At 37.4% G+C, this 14,735-nt stretch overlaps 1 pseudogene; it reads left to right on the top strand.

Moving 5' to 3' along the window:
* Positions 1 to 489: 489 nt before the first annotated feature.
* Positions 490 to 6,880, top strand: LOC131508070 (Y-box-binding protein 1-like; annotated as a pseudogene).
* The last annotated feature ends 7,855 nt before the right edge of the window (positions 6,881 to 14,735 follow it).

Below are 14,735 nucleotides of genomic sequence, written 5' to 3'. Positions count from 1 at the left end.
GAAAAAAGACTGCCCTCCCCAGAACAGGAAGGAATTCTGCCAGCAGACAGCCTGTAGACTTCAAGTGCAACCTCAGCTCTTCCCTGGCTGTCCTGCCTGTTGGACTTACCCTGTTGATTTTGGACCTGCCAGCCTCTATTATAATGTGAGCCAATTCCTTAAAATAAAGTTTGTTCTTTCTCTCTCTCTCTTTTTCTCACTCTCTGTCTCTACACACACACACACACACACACACACACACATATACACCCTCAGCTGTTTTGTTTCTCTGGAGAACCCTAACTACTATACCCCTTAAATCTATGTGGAGTGATTGACTAATCCTGGCCAATGGATAAGTGAAGCGTGTCACTTCTGCAGTGAGGTATCTAATTACCTGGTGTGCTCTCTCCACTTTGTCTTCTCCTCCTGTGGCATATTTGGAAGCCATATGTGGAGGATAGCTACATGTGGTGCACAAGATGGATGAAGCCTGAAGATTGGCCCAATATGACGCAACAGAGATTTGAGGATTATCTGCTACAGCAGCTGGAACTAGTTACCCTGACTAATACAGGTATATGTTATTGTGTACAAATTGAACTAAAAAGGAAAATTCTGCATTATTTGGAGCATAAAAGAAAAAAAAAAGCAGCTCCTGACACCTGGAAACTATCCTGAACACTTTCTCACAGAACACCAACATCGCACAAAGCATTCTCTGACTATGATATCAAGAAAGAAACAAGCCATGGAATGAATAAGTCAGGGGAATCAAAGGTACAGCGTAGGGAACACAGTCAATGGTACTCAGTAGTGACGGATGGTGGTTACACTTGTGGTGAGCACAACGTAACCTACAGAGATGGTGAATCACTATGCTCTACGCATGAAACTAATGTAACATTGTGTGTCAACCATACTCAAATTTACAAAAATAAAGACAGAAACCAGACCACTCTGTAATCATGTGTGAAGACAGAGAAAAATGTAAATGTTGTCCAAACAATTCAATTCAACATCTCCCTATCTCGAGTAACATGAATGAATACTGCTCATTTTAGCTTCCCTCTAATCTCCCCTCGTTCTAAGTCAGATATTCTAAATACCCAATCAGGAGAAGCCCTGCTTCCTGACAGCATGCAATCCAGGAAAAAAAAAGCCTCAGAACAAAGACTTAAAATTCCTTATATCTTCCCCCAAATCACCTAACCAACACTGAAATCCTATTTTAAAAGTCCTTTCCAACACTTACTGAGATGCCCTGTGATTTCCCAGCACCAGTTGTGTGGCCTCCTTCAACTGAAGGACAGTTGACATCTAAATTGACATCTAAGTTGACATCATGTGAAGGACAGCAGAAATCTAAATTGTCCAACGACAAGTGTGTTCCTAGTAGTCTTTAGCTGGAGAGCATCAATACGGGCAATAATTGTACCCTCAGAAAATACAGACTATCTATTTGATTCTAATCTCCTGTAGTCATGCTGATTTTCAGAGTGGGTAGATGAAAACAGCTTTGCTTTAAACCACATTGTGAGACTCTATAATCAATAACAACATTATATCTGGATTAAATTGTTATTTAAAAAAAAAAACTTGGGTTTTTTCTGGGGGAATTTTTTAGCTTGAAATATGTCCAATTGCTTATTAAAAACTTGTTACTTTAGGGACACCTGAGTGGCTCAGTCAGTTAAGTATCTGACTTTGGCTCAGGTCATGATCTCGCAGTTTGTGGGTTCAACTCCCACAACTGGATCAGCACTGATCTTGCAGAGCCTGCTTGAGATTTTCTCTCTCCCTCTCTCTGTCCCTCCCCCACTTGCTTGCTCTCTCTCTCTCTCTCTCTCTCTCTCTCTCAAAAATAAATAAACTTAAGAAAAATAAAAAGTAAAAAAAATATAAAATAAATTAGCCACTTTATATTTGATCTTCATTTATTGAAAAGTCTTTAATGGAATACATAGAGAATTACGATTTGTATTTTGACAAATCAATTGTCAACTTTATTTTTCTTTAACAAGAAAGAAAATTTTACTCTCCAGAAAACTATGAATTGCCAAACTTGGAATTAAATGTATGGGGGAAAATTAAAAAGACTTCACTACCGGGCAAACTTTTTAATTGGCTTTAGAACAACTGGAAAGCCTCTTGGCTAAAGACAAAATTAGATATGCACCTCACACCATGCGCTAAGATAAACTTCAAAAGGATCATATATTTAAAGTAAAAAATAAATTAAAATTTTACAGGGCACCTGGATGGCTCAGTTAGTGGAACGTGCAATGATTTGGGGGTGGTGGGTTCAAGCCCCACATTGGGTGTAAGAAAAATTCTAAATACCACTATTGTGACAAAATACTGCTTGCCTATCAGATTGGCAATATTTAAGTTTGACAATAAATCTGTCAGGGAAAATGTTAGGAATGGGAATGTTTCTCAATTTCTAGTGGAAATGCAAACTGGAACAGCCATTAAGATAACAGTTTGGCAATATATAGAAAAAATAGGGAATTAATAAGTGATTATAGAAAGCTTTCAGAATAGAAAGTTAAAAGGTCAACGAACTATAAACAAGTTGAATTTGAAATTACAAACGCATTGTCATTTATATTAGCACCTTCAAAAAACTGAAATACTTAGGTATAAATCTAACAAAATTATGTACAAGATCTATATGAGAAAAACTGCAAAGCTCTGATGAATGAAATTAAAAAACTAAATAAATGGACACCATATTTCATGTTCATGAACAGAAAGATTCAAATATTGTCAAAATGTCAGTTCTTCCCAACTCCAACTACAGATTCAGTACAATCCTAAATTCCATCAAGTTATTGTGTAGATATCAACAAACTGATTCTAAAGTTTAAATGGAGAGGCAAAAGACTCAGAATAGCCAACACAGTATTAAAGGCAAAGAACAAAGTCAAAGGGTTGACACTATGTGACTTCATGATTACTATAAGACTATGTGGTATTGGTGAAAGAACGGACAAATAGATCAATGAAACAGAATAGAGAGCTGAGAAATAGACCCCATAAATACAGCCAGCTGATCTTTGACAAAGGAGCAAAGGCAATACAATGAAGAAAAGATGGTCTTTTAAATAAGTGGTGCTGGAACAACTGAACATCCAAACCAAAAAGAAGAAGGAGAAGGAAAAGAAATAGCTACACACAGACTTTGCACCCTTATAGAAATCAACCCAAAAAGGATCACAGAGCTGAATGTAAAACACAAAACTACAAAACTCCTAAAAAATCACATTGGAGAAAATCTAGATGACCTTATGTCTGTAATTACTTTTTAAATACAACAGTGAAGGCATGATCCATGAAAGAAATAATTAATAAGCTGCAATTCCTCAAAATTAAAACTTTCTGGGGCGCTTGGGTGGCTCAGTTGGCTAAGCGTCTGACTCTTGATTTCGGCTCAGGTCATGATCTCACGGTTCATCAGATAGAGCCCCATGTGGGGATCTGCACTAACAGCTTAGCGCCTACTTGGGATTTTCTCTCTCTCTCTGCCCCTCCCCTGTTCTTGCTGTCTCTCTCACTCTCTCTCTCTCTCTCTCAAAATAAATAAACTTAAAAAAAATTTTTTTAACTTTCTGCTCTGTGAAATATACTATCAAAAGAAAGCAAAGACAAGCCACAAATTGAGAGAAAATATTTGCAGAAAACACATGATAAAGGACTGTTACCCAAACTATACAAAGAATACTTACAACTCAACAATATGAAAACAAACAGCCCAATTAAAAAATGGGCCAAAGACCTCAACAGGCATCTCACCAAGTGAGATATACAGATGGCAAATGAACATATGAAAAAGAGTTTCACATCAGATGTCACTGGGGAAATGCAAATTAAAACAATTGAGAAACCACTACACACTTATTAGAAATTATCAAAATCAGTTGATCTAACAATGAAAAAACTGACAATACCAAATGTTGGCAAGGGTGAGGAGCAACAGGAACTCTCATTCATTGTTGGTGGGAATGCAAAATGCTACAGCCACTTTGGAGGATACTTTGGCAGTTTCTTATTAAAGTAAACATACTCTTACCATACAATTCATCAATCTCACTCTTTGATATTTACTCAAAGGAGCTGGAAATGTATGTCTACACAAAAAATCTACATTAAAAATGTGTGTAGCAGCTTTATTAATAATTGCCAAAACTTTGAGGCAATCAAGATGTTCTTCAATAGGTGAATGGATAAACTGTGATACATCCAGACAGTGGATTAATATTCAGCACTAAAAAGAAAGATCTGTTAAGCCATGAAAAGACATGAAATAAAATTAAGTGTATATTACTAGGTAAAAGAAGTACTATTATATGATTCCAATCATATGACATTCTGGAAAAGGCAAAACTATGGATACAATAAAAAGATCAGTGGTCGCTAGGGGCCTGGGGGCATGGGATGAATAGGCAAAGCACAGAAGATTATTAGGACAGGGAAAATGCCCTGTATACTATAATTATGGATACATGTCATTATACATTTGTCCAAATCCATAGAATGCACAATACCAATTAGACTGTACCCTAATGTAAACTATGGACTTTGGGTCACAATAATGTACCAATGTAGGTTCGTCACTGGCAACAAATGCACCACTCTGGTCAGGGATTTTGATAAAAGGGCAAGTTGTGGATGTGTGGAGGCAGGGGGCTTAGGAGAAATCTCTGTACCTTCTGTTCAATATTGTTGTGAATATAAAACCATTCTAAAACTTAAAGTCTGTTAACATATTTACCCAAAAACATGATTTTACCCTTGACATTTCTACTTCTAGGAATTTATCCCAAATATACACTGGAAAAGTATGAAATGATATAAAACATTACTTATTGTGAAATTATTTATAAAATTAATTACTAGCAACAATAAAAATATCCATCAACAATTTTACTGAAATCACAGAATACAAAATCAACATATAACATCAATTGCATTCTTTTACACTAATGATAAAGAATCTGAAAACAAATAAATACAACCATCCCATTCACAACACCATCAAAAACAATAAAGTTCTTAGGAATAAATTTAACACAAGGAAGTAAAAGATATATACAACAAAAACTACAAAACTTAGCTAAAAGAAATCAACACAAAAAGTGGAAAAATATCCTGTGTTCATGGATCAAAAGACTTAATATTGTTAAGATGGGCATAATACCAAAAGCCTTCGACATTCAGAATAACCCCAACCAAAATACCAATAGCATTCTTCACAGAAACAGAAGGGAGAACACTAAAATTTGTGTGGATCCACAAAAGACCCAAAATAGGCAAAATAATTTCGAGAAAAAAGAGCGAAGACAAAGGTACCATGTTTCTGGATTTCAAGCTATACTACAAAGCCATGGTAAAACAAAAACAAAACAGTACTAGCACAAAAATAGATACAACCTATGGAACAGAGTAGAAACCCCAGAATTAAATACCAGTATATACTGCCAACTAATATTTGCCAAGGAAGCCAAAAACACCCAATAAGGAAAAGATAGTCTTTTCAATAAATAGTGCTGGGCGAACCAGAGAACCACATGCAGAACAATGAAATTGGACCCCTAACTCACACCACTCACAACAATTAATTTAAAATGGAGTTCCATCAGAAGTGGGAACAGAGAGTGGACCCCAGAGAGCCCTGAGCAGTCCCACTGCCTCCACAGGCCTAGTTATCATCACACCCCAGGAGGAGCCCAGCTACCTAATCTGGCCCCAGTCACCATCACCATAGCTGTAAGCACGGAGGCTGAGACCCAGTAGCCAACCGCAGTCCTTGCCCTCAGCACTGCTGACACCAAGCCCGGTACCTTGGGCAGTGGCCTCATCGGGGACACTAGCCAGCAGTCACAAGATCACTGCAATGGAAGGTTTGGGAACAGTAAAATGGTTCAACTGAAGAAACGGATATGGTTTTGTCAACTGGAATGACACAGAGGACAATGTACACCAGCTTACCATAAAGAAGAACCCAGGAAGTACCTTCCCAGTGTAGGAGACAGAGAGGCTGGAGTTTGATGTTGTCGAAGGAGAAAAGGGTTCAGAAGCAGCTAATGTGACAGGCCTCAGTGGAGTTCCACTGCAAGGCAGTTAAGAATGCAGCATACCATAACCATTATAGGCGCTATCCGTGTCACAGGGGTCCTTCATGCAGTTACCCACAGAATTACCAAAATAGTGAGAGTAGGAAAAGAAGAAGGGATTGGAGAATGCTCCCAAAGGCCAGGCCACATAGCACAGGCCCTACCACAGATGGTGGGTTTCCACTTTACTATGTGCAGAGGCTCTATGGGCATGGACCACAGTATTCTCACCCTCCCTATCCAAGCAGGCTACAACAGAACAAGATAAAAAAGTGAGACAGAATATTACTGGGGCTATAGATCATGATTCCACAAGGGGTCCTCCTTGCCAAAGACAGCCTAGGGGCACCTGGGTGGATCAGTCAGTTGGGCATCCCACTTCGGCTAAAGTTATGATTTCATAGCCCATGGGTGTGAACCGCCATATCGGGCTCTGTGCTGAAGCTCAGAACCTGGAGCCTGCTTAGGATTCTGTGTCTCCCTCTCTCTCTGCCTCTCCCCCACTCGTGCTCTGTCTCTCTTTCTCTCAGAAATAAATATTAACAAAAAAAATTTTTTAAAGACAGTCCAGAGAGGACAACAATGAAGAAAATAAGGAAAAATCAAAGAAATGAGACCCAAAACCACCAGCCACCTCAACCTGGGTACCACAGCAACTTCAATTACAGAGGCAGATGCCCAGAAAACTCTAAACCACAAGATGGCAAAGAGACAAAAGCAGTGTGGATCCACCAGCTGAGATTTCATCAGCTTCCAAGGCTGAGCACAGTGGGGATGAGTAAATGCGGCTTACCATTGCTACCATGATCAGGTTTAGTCATCCAACAAGAAAAAATCAATATGAAATCCCTGCAATAAGAAATGAGTGGCATCTGGGTGGCTCAGTTGGTTAAGCATGGGAGTCTTAACTTTGGCTAAGGTCATAATCTCATGGTTCCTGAGATAGAGCCCCACATGGGGCTCTGTGCTGGCAGCACTGAAGCCTGCTTAGGATTCTCTATCTTGCCCTCCACAACTCATATTCTCTCTCCCTCTCTCAAATAAATAAACTTAAAAAAAAAAAAAAAAGATTTAAGAAATGAACAAAAGATTGGAGCTGAAGACCTTAAGTGCTTGCTTTTATCCCATTAAGCAGATAAATAGAACTATCTGCATTATCTATGCAGCATGGGTGGTTTTTTTTAATGTTTATTTATTTATTTTGAGAAAAGGAGAGAGAGAGAGAGAGAGAGAGAGAACAGGGAAGGAGCAGAGAGGGAGGAAGAGAGAGAATGCCAAGCAGGCTCCGTGCTATGAGAACCCAATGCCAGGCTCCATGCCACAATCCTGGGATCACGACCCGAGCTGAAGTCAAGAGTAGGATGCTTAATTGACTGAGCCACCCAGACTTTAAAGTTATCTTTAAAGTTAAAGATAAAAGAGAGAATCTTAAAAGCAGCAAGAGAAAAATGACTTGTTACATATAATAGATCTCCCTCATAAGACTAAGAGCAGAATTCTCAGCATAAACTTTGCAGGCCAGAAGTCAGTGCCATAATATATTCAAAGTATGAAAAGGAAAAAACTCAACCATGAATTCACAACCAAGGTTATTATTCAAAATTTAAGGACAGATAAAGAGTTTTACAGAAAAGTAAAAGCTAAAGGAGTTTGTCACCACTAGCCTTACAAGAAATGTTAAAGAGATTTCTTTAAGATGAAGAGGGGCCATAATTAGTAATAAGAAAACATATGGGGGATGCCTGGGTGGCTCAGTCGGTTGAGCGTCCAACTTCGGCTCAGGTCATGATCTTGCAGTTCATGAGCTCAAGCCCCGCATCTGGCTCTGTGCTGACAGCTGGGAGCCTGGAGCCTGCTTTCAATTCTGTGTCTCCATCTCTCTGCCCCTTCCCCACTCATGCTCTGTCTGTTTCTCAAAGATGAAAAAACGTTAAAAAAAAATTTTTTTAATTAAAAAAAGAAAACATATGGAAGGAAAAACCTTGCTGATTAAGGTATGTGTGTGTGTGTGTGTGTGTGTGTGTATGTGTGTGTGTGTCTGTGTGTGTGGTATATACTATACTATTTATATTATATATAAAGGTGTGTGTGTGTGTATATATATGTATATGTGTGTGTGTATGTGTGTGTGTATATATATATATATATATATATATATATATATATATAGTAAAAGTAGTGGACTAATCACATATAAAGCTAGTATGAAGGTTAAAAGACAAAAGTAGTAAAGATAAAATATAACCATAATAATTAGCTAAGGATACACAAAATAAAAAGATTTAAAATGTGACCTCAGAATACAAGTATTTACCTCTTTGGGTAGGTTTATTCCTAGGTATCTTATGGGCTTTGGTGCAATTATAATGGGATCAATGCCTTGATTTCTCTTTCTGCTGCTTCATTATTGGTGTACACAAATGCAACAGATTTCTGTATGTTGATTTTGTACCCTGCAACTTTACTGAATTCGTGCACCACTCTAGCAGTTTTTTTGTGGAGTCTTTCAGGTTTTCTACATAGAGTATAATGTCATCTGCAAATAGTGAAAGTTTGACTTTGTCCTTACCAATTTGGATGCCTTTTATTTCTGTTTGTCGTCCGACTACTATGGCTAGGACTTATAGCGCTATGTTAAATAACAGTGGTGACAGTGGACATCCTTCTCTTGTTCGTGACTGTAGGGGAAAAGCTCTCAGTTGTTCCCCACTGAGGATGATATTAGTTCTGGGTTTTTTGTATACAGCCTTTATTTTGTTGAGGTATGTTCCCTTAACCCTACTTTAGTGAGGGTTTTTATCATGAATGGAAGTTGTACTTTGTCAAATGTTGTTTCTGCATCTATTAAAAGGATCATATGGTTCTCATCCTTTCTTTTATTAATGTAGTCAAAAAATAAATAAAATGTGACATTATAAACAAAACATTGCAGGGGTGGGGGGAGTAAAAATGCAGAGTCTTAGAATGTTTTCAAATTCAGATTATCAACTTAAAATAGACTCTTATATATAGGCTTTTATCTGTGACCCTCATGGTAACCACAAAGCAAAAACCTATACTAGATACACAAAAGATAACACAAAAGAAATCTAAACATAACACTACAGAAAGTCACCAAACCACAGCAAAGATATCAAGAGAAAAAGAAAGGAACAGAGAGGATCTACAGAAAACAATTAACAAAATAGTAATAAGTATGAAGCTATCAATAATTACTTTAAATGTAAATGGATTAAATGATCCATTCAGAAGACAGAGTGACTGAATGGATTAAATAAACAAAACCCACCTATATCTGCCTATAAGAGATTCACTTAAGCTGGAAGACCACAAAGTGACTAAAAGTGAAGGGAAGGAAAAAGACATTTCAGGCAAATGGAAACCAAAAGAAAGCTGGGGTAACTTTACTTAGACAAAATACTTTAAAACAATGACACTAATAAAAGACAAAGATGGGCATTAATTAATAATAATAAGGGGAATTAGACAAGAAGATATAACATTTGTAAATATTTGTACACCCAGCATAGCAACACCTAAAAATATAAAATAAATATTAACAGATCTAATTGACAGCAATAATAGTAGGAGACATTAAGAACCTATTTACATCAATGGATAGATCATCCAAACAGAAAATCAATAAGGAAACATTTAAGCAACACATTAAAAGATGGGACTTAGTATGTATATACAGAACATTTTATCCAAAACTAGCAGAACACACATTCTTCTCATTTGCACATAGAATAGTGTCCAGGATAGATCACATGTTAGGCCAAAAAATGAGTCTTAAATTCAAGAAGACTGAAATTATATCAAGCATCTTTTCTAACTACAATAGTGTGAAATTAGAAATTACAAGAAGAATGAAAAGCCACAAATACGTGGAGATTAAACAACATGTACTGAACAACTAATGGATCAATGAAAAAATCAAATGAAAAATCAAAATACACCTTGAGAAAAATAGAAATGAAAATAGAACATACCAAAATCTATGGGGTACAGCAAAAGCAGTTCTAAGAGGGAATATTATAGCATTAGAGGTCTACCTCAAAGAACAAGAACATTTTCAAATAAACAATCTAACTGTACACCTAAAAGAACTAGAAAAAGAAGAACAAACGAAGACCAAAGTTAGTAGAAGAAATAAAGATCAGAGCAGAAATAGAATTAACACTAAAAAGGCAATATAAAAGATCAATGAAACTGAGCTGGTTCTTTGAAAAGATTTTTTTTTTTTTTTGAAAAACCTTAGGAGAAGGGCCAAGAAGGTGGAGCAGCATGGAAGGGTTTTTTTGCATCTCTCGTCCTTGAAATGCAGCTTGATCAGACCAAAGCATCTTGAACACCTAGAAAACTGATTTGAGGATAAACACAACAATCTGCACAACTTGAACCACAGAATTTGGCAGGTGTGTGGCACAGAGAAGTGAACTAGGGGAGAGAGAAGCCGCGGAGGGCAGGGAGCTATTTTTGCTTGTGGAGAGAGGACAGAGGCAGGGAAAGAGTACAGGAAAAGTATTCCCCCTGAAAGCAGCTGGAGAGAAAGAGAAAGAGTGGAAACACTTAAAAAGGACTGAACAAGAAAGGGAGAAAGGAGAAAGGAGATGGCTTAAACTCCATTAAGACTCTATAAACAGGAGCACATCATCTGAAACTCTTCAGCTCTTGTGGGAAGGGCAAATCCCCAGGAGCAGACAGTGAGGTCCGAGGGGCCCTCAGGCCACATGGGAAGAGGCGGTTCCCTTGTTGGGAGGACATTTTGTAGAGGCTGTGTGGCCTCCCCACAGGCAAATGTCCCAGTGGACGCTGGAGAACAGCCACATTTGCTGGTATTGGAACAAGAACATTAAAGGGGAAGCCTGTCACCAGATGTGTGTTGTGATTTTCCATAATCCTTGAAATGCTGCTGCTAGATGATCACGCAAACTTTTTCTGGAGCAGACTGGTGCCTGGCCAGAGTTCTGGGCATCTGCAGCAGCATGGTCTCATGAACATTCCTGGGGGCAAGTCAGTACCCGGCCATTGCTCAGGGAGATCCTCCCCTAGAGGGTCTGAGTGCTCAGAGCTACACGGCCCTCAGAAGTGAGGGGTTTGGAAACACAGCCCCATCTGAGATAAAACTCAGGAGGGAGGTGCTGCCTGGCAGGCTGACAGCTTGGTCACAGACAGGGTATAAACAGGTAGTGGATGGAAGCCAGAGACAAAGAGCGGTGTTGGATTGCCGGTCAGCAAGAGTACAGAGTTCTGATACTGGAGACTGTGTAAGTGGATGACACCATTTTGACCCCTCCTGCACATGCACATACATGCATACACGTGCCACAAAGATCCATTCCAGTCAACTAAGCAGCGCCATCTAGTGGAGAACAGAATTGCTACACCAAGCCCCATCCAACTTCGCTCTAGAACACCACAGTCTCCACCTGCTTAGTTTATGGACTATAAAGTGTTTCATAGTTTGACTTCTAGGGAAAAATGGATGTATTTTTAATCAACTTCATTCTCTTAGCTGGTCCATGTATTCATTTTTTTTCTTTTTCTTCTCTTTTCTTATTCTTGAATACAAAAAGAGAAAAAAAACTAATTTTTATTTTCTGTTTCTATAAGAACAATTTTTCTTTACTTTTTCTACTATATTCTTTACTTTTTTGTAAACTTTTAAAATTATATTTTACTTTCATAATTTCATTTTATTCTATTTTATTATATTCACTTTTTTAACTTTCAAACATTTCCCTTTTTTTCCCTTTTTTTTCTTCTTTCCCTTTTTTCTCTATTTTATCAAGCCTTTTTCAAGAACCAGACCAAACCACACCTAGGATCTAGCATCCTTTATTTAATTTTTTTGTGTTCTTTTTAAATTTTTTTTACTTTTTGTTTTTTTTTTAATTTTATTAATTCTTTTTCTTCCTTCCAAATGATCAAATGAAGGAATTTACCCTAAAAGAAAGAACAAGAAGAAATGACAGCCAAGGACTTAATCAACACAGATACAAGCAAGATGTCTGAACCAGATTTCAGAATCACAATAATAAGAATAATAGCTGAGGTTGAAAACAGATTAGAATCCCTTTCTGCAGAGATAAAAGAAGTAAAATCTAATCAGGATGAAATTAAAAATGCTATAACTAAGATGCAATCTTGAATTGATGCCACAGTGGTAAGGATGGATGAAGCAGAGCAGTGAATTGGTGATACAGAGGACAAACATGGAGAATAATGAAGCCAGAAAAAAGAGGGAAACAAAGGCAAAAGAACATGATATAAGAATTAGAGAACTCAGTGACTCATTAAAAAGGGATAACATCTGAATTATAGGGGTCCCAGAAGATGAAGAGAGAGAAAAAGGGGTAGAAGGTTTATGTGAACAAATCATAGTGGAAAACTTTCCTAACCTGGGGAAAGACACAGGCATCAAAATCCAGGAAGCACAGAGAACTCCCATTAGATTCAACAAAAACCGACCATCAGGCATATTATAGTCAAAATTACAGAATACTCAGGCAAGGAAAGAATCATGAAAGCAGGAAGGGAAAAGAGTCCTTAACCTACAAGGGAAGACAGATCAGGTTCACAGCAGACCTATCCACAGACACTTGCCAGGCCAGAAAGGAGTGGCAATATGTACTCAATGTGCTGAATCTGAAAAATACGCAGCCATGAATTCTTTATCCAGCAAGGGTGTCATTCAAAACAGAAGGAGAGAGAAAGGGCTTCCCAGAAAAAAACAAAAACAAACTAAAAGAGTTCATGACCACTAAACCAGCCCCACAAGAAATTTTAAGAGGGACCCTGATGGAAGAAAAGATGAAAACCCAAAAAGACCAAAAGCAGCAAAGACTAGAAAGGACCAGAGAACACATAAGAAACTCCAACTTTATAGGCAACACAATGGCAATAAATTCATATCTTTCAGTACTCAATCAAAAGACATAGGGTAACAGAATGGGTAAGAAAACAAGATCCACCTATATGCTGTTTACACGAGACACACTTTAGACCTAAAGACACCATCAGATTGAAAGGGGATGGAGAACCATCTGTTATGCTAGTGGTCACCAAAAGAAAGCCAGAGTAGCCACACTTACAGCAGATAATCTAGATTTTAAAATAAAGACTGTAACAAGACATGAAGAAGGGCATTATATCATAACTGAGGTGTCTATCCACCAAGAAGATCTAACAATTGTAAACATTGCTCCAAACATGAAAAACCCAAATATAAAAATCAATTAATCATAAACATACAGAAATTCATTGATAATAATACCATAAGAGTAGGGGACTTCAACATCCCACATAGAGCAATGGACATGATCTAAACAGAAAATCAACAAGGAAATGATGGCTTTGAATGACACACTGGAGTGGATGGACTTAACAGATATATTCAGAACATTTCATTCCAAGAGGCAGAATACACATTCTTCTTGAGTGCACATGGAATATTCTCCAGAGCAGACCACATACTGGGACACAAATCAGCCCTCAACAAGTACAAAAAGATCAAGATTATACCGTGTATATTTTCAGACCACAATGTTATGAAACTCAAAATCAACCACAAGAAAAAATTTGGAAAGACAACAAATACTTGGAGACTAAAGAACATCATACTGAAAAATGAATGGGCTAACCAAGAAGTTAAAGAGGAAATTAAAAAGTACATGGAAGCCAATGAAAATGTTAATACCACAGCCCAAAATCTCTAGGAACAGCAAAGGTGGTCTTAAGAGGGAAGTATATAGCAATTCAGGCCTTCCTAAAGAAGGAAGAAAGGTCTCAGATATACAACCTAACCTTACATCTTAAAGAACTGGAAAAAGAACAGCAAATAAAACCCAAAACCAGCAGAAGACAGGAAATAATAAAGATTACAGCAGAAATTAATGTTATTGAAATGAAAAAAATAGTAGAATAGATCATTGAAACCAGGAGCTGGTTCTTTGAAAGAATTAACAAAATTGATAAGCCACTAGCTAGTTTGATCAAAAAGAAAAAGGAAAGTACCCAAATAAATAAAATCAAGAATGAAAAAGGAGAGATCACAACCAACCCTGCAAAAAAACAAACAATAATAAGAGAATATTATGAGCAATTATACACCAATAAATTGGGCAATCAGGAAGAATTGGACAAATTTCTAGAAACATATAAACTACCAAAACTGAAACAAGAAGAAATAGAAAGTTTGAACAGACCCAGAACCAGTAATGAAATAGAATTAGTAATCAAAAATCTCCCAACAAACAAGAGTCCAGGGCTGGATGGCTTTCCAGGGGAATTCTACCAAACATTTAAAGAAGAGTTGACACCTATTCTTTTGAAGCTGATCCAAAAAATAGAAATGGAAGGAAACTTCCAAACTCATTCCATAAAGCCAGTATTTCCTTGATTCCGAAACCAAAGACCCCACTAAAAAGGAGAACTACAGACCAATATCCTTAATGAACATGGATACAAAAATCTTCAACAATATACTAGCTAACTGGATCCAACAATGCATTAAAAGAATTATTCACTGCTACTAAGTGGGATTGATACCTGGGATGCAGGGCTGGTTCAATATTTACAAAACAATCAATATGATATATCATATCAATAAAAGAAAGGACAAGAACCATATGA

This window comes from Neofelis nebulosa, chromosome 3, assembly GCF_028018385.1.
Source record: "Neofelis nebulosa isolate mNeoNeb1 chromosome 3, mNeoNeb1.pri, whole genome shotgun sequence".
Lineage (NCBI taxonomy): Eukaryota > Metazoa > Chordata > Mammalia > Carnivora > Felidae > Neofelis > Neofelis nebulosa.
This window is presented reverse-complemented; position numbering and strand designations above follow the sequence as displayed.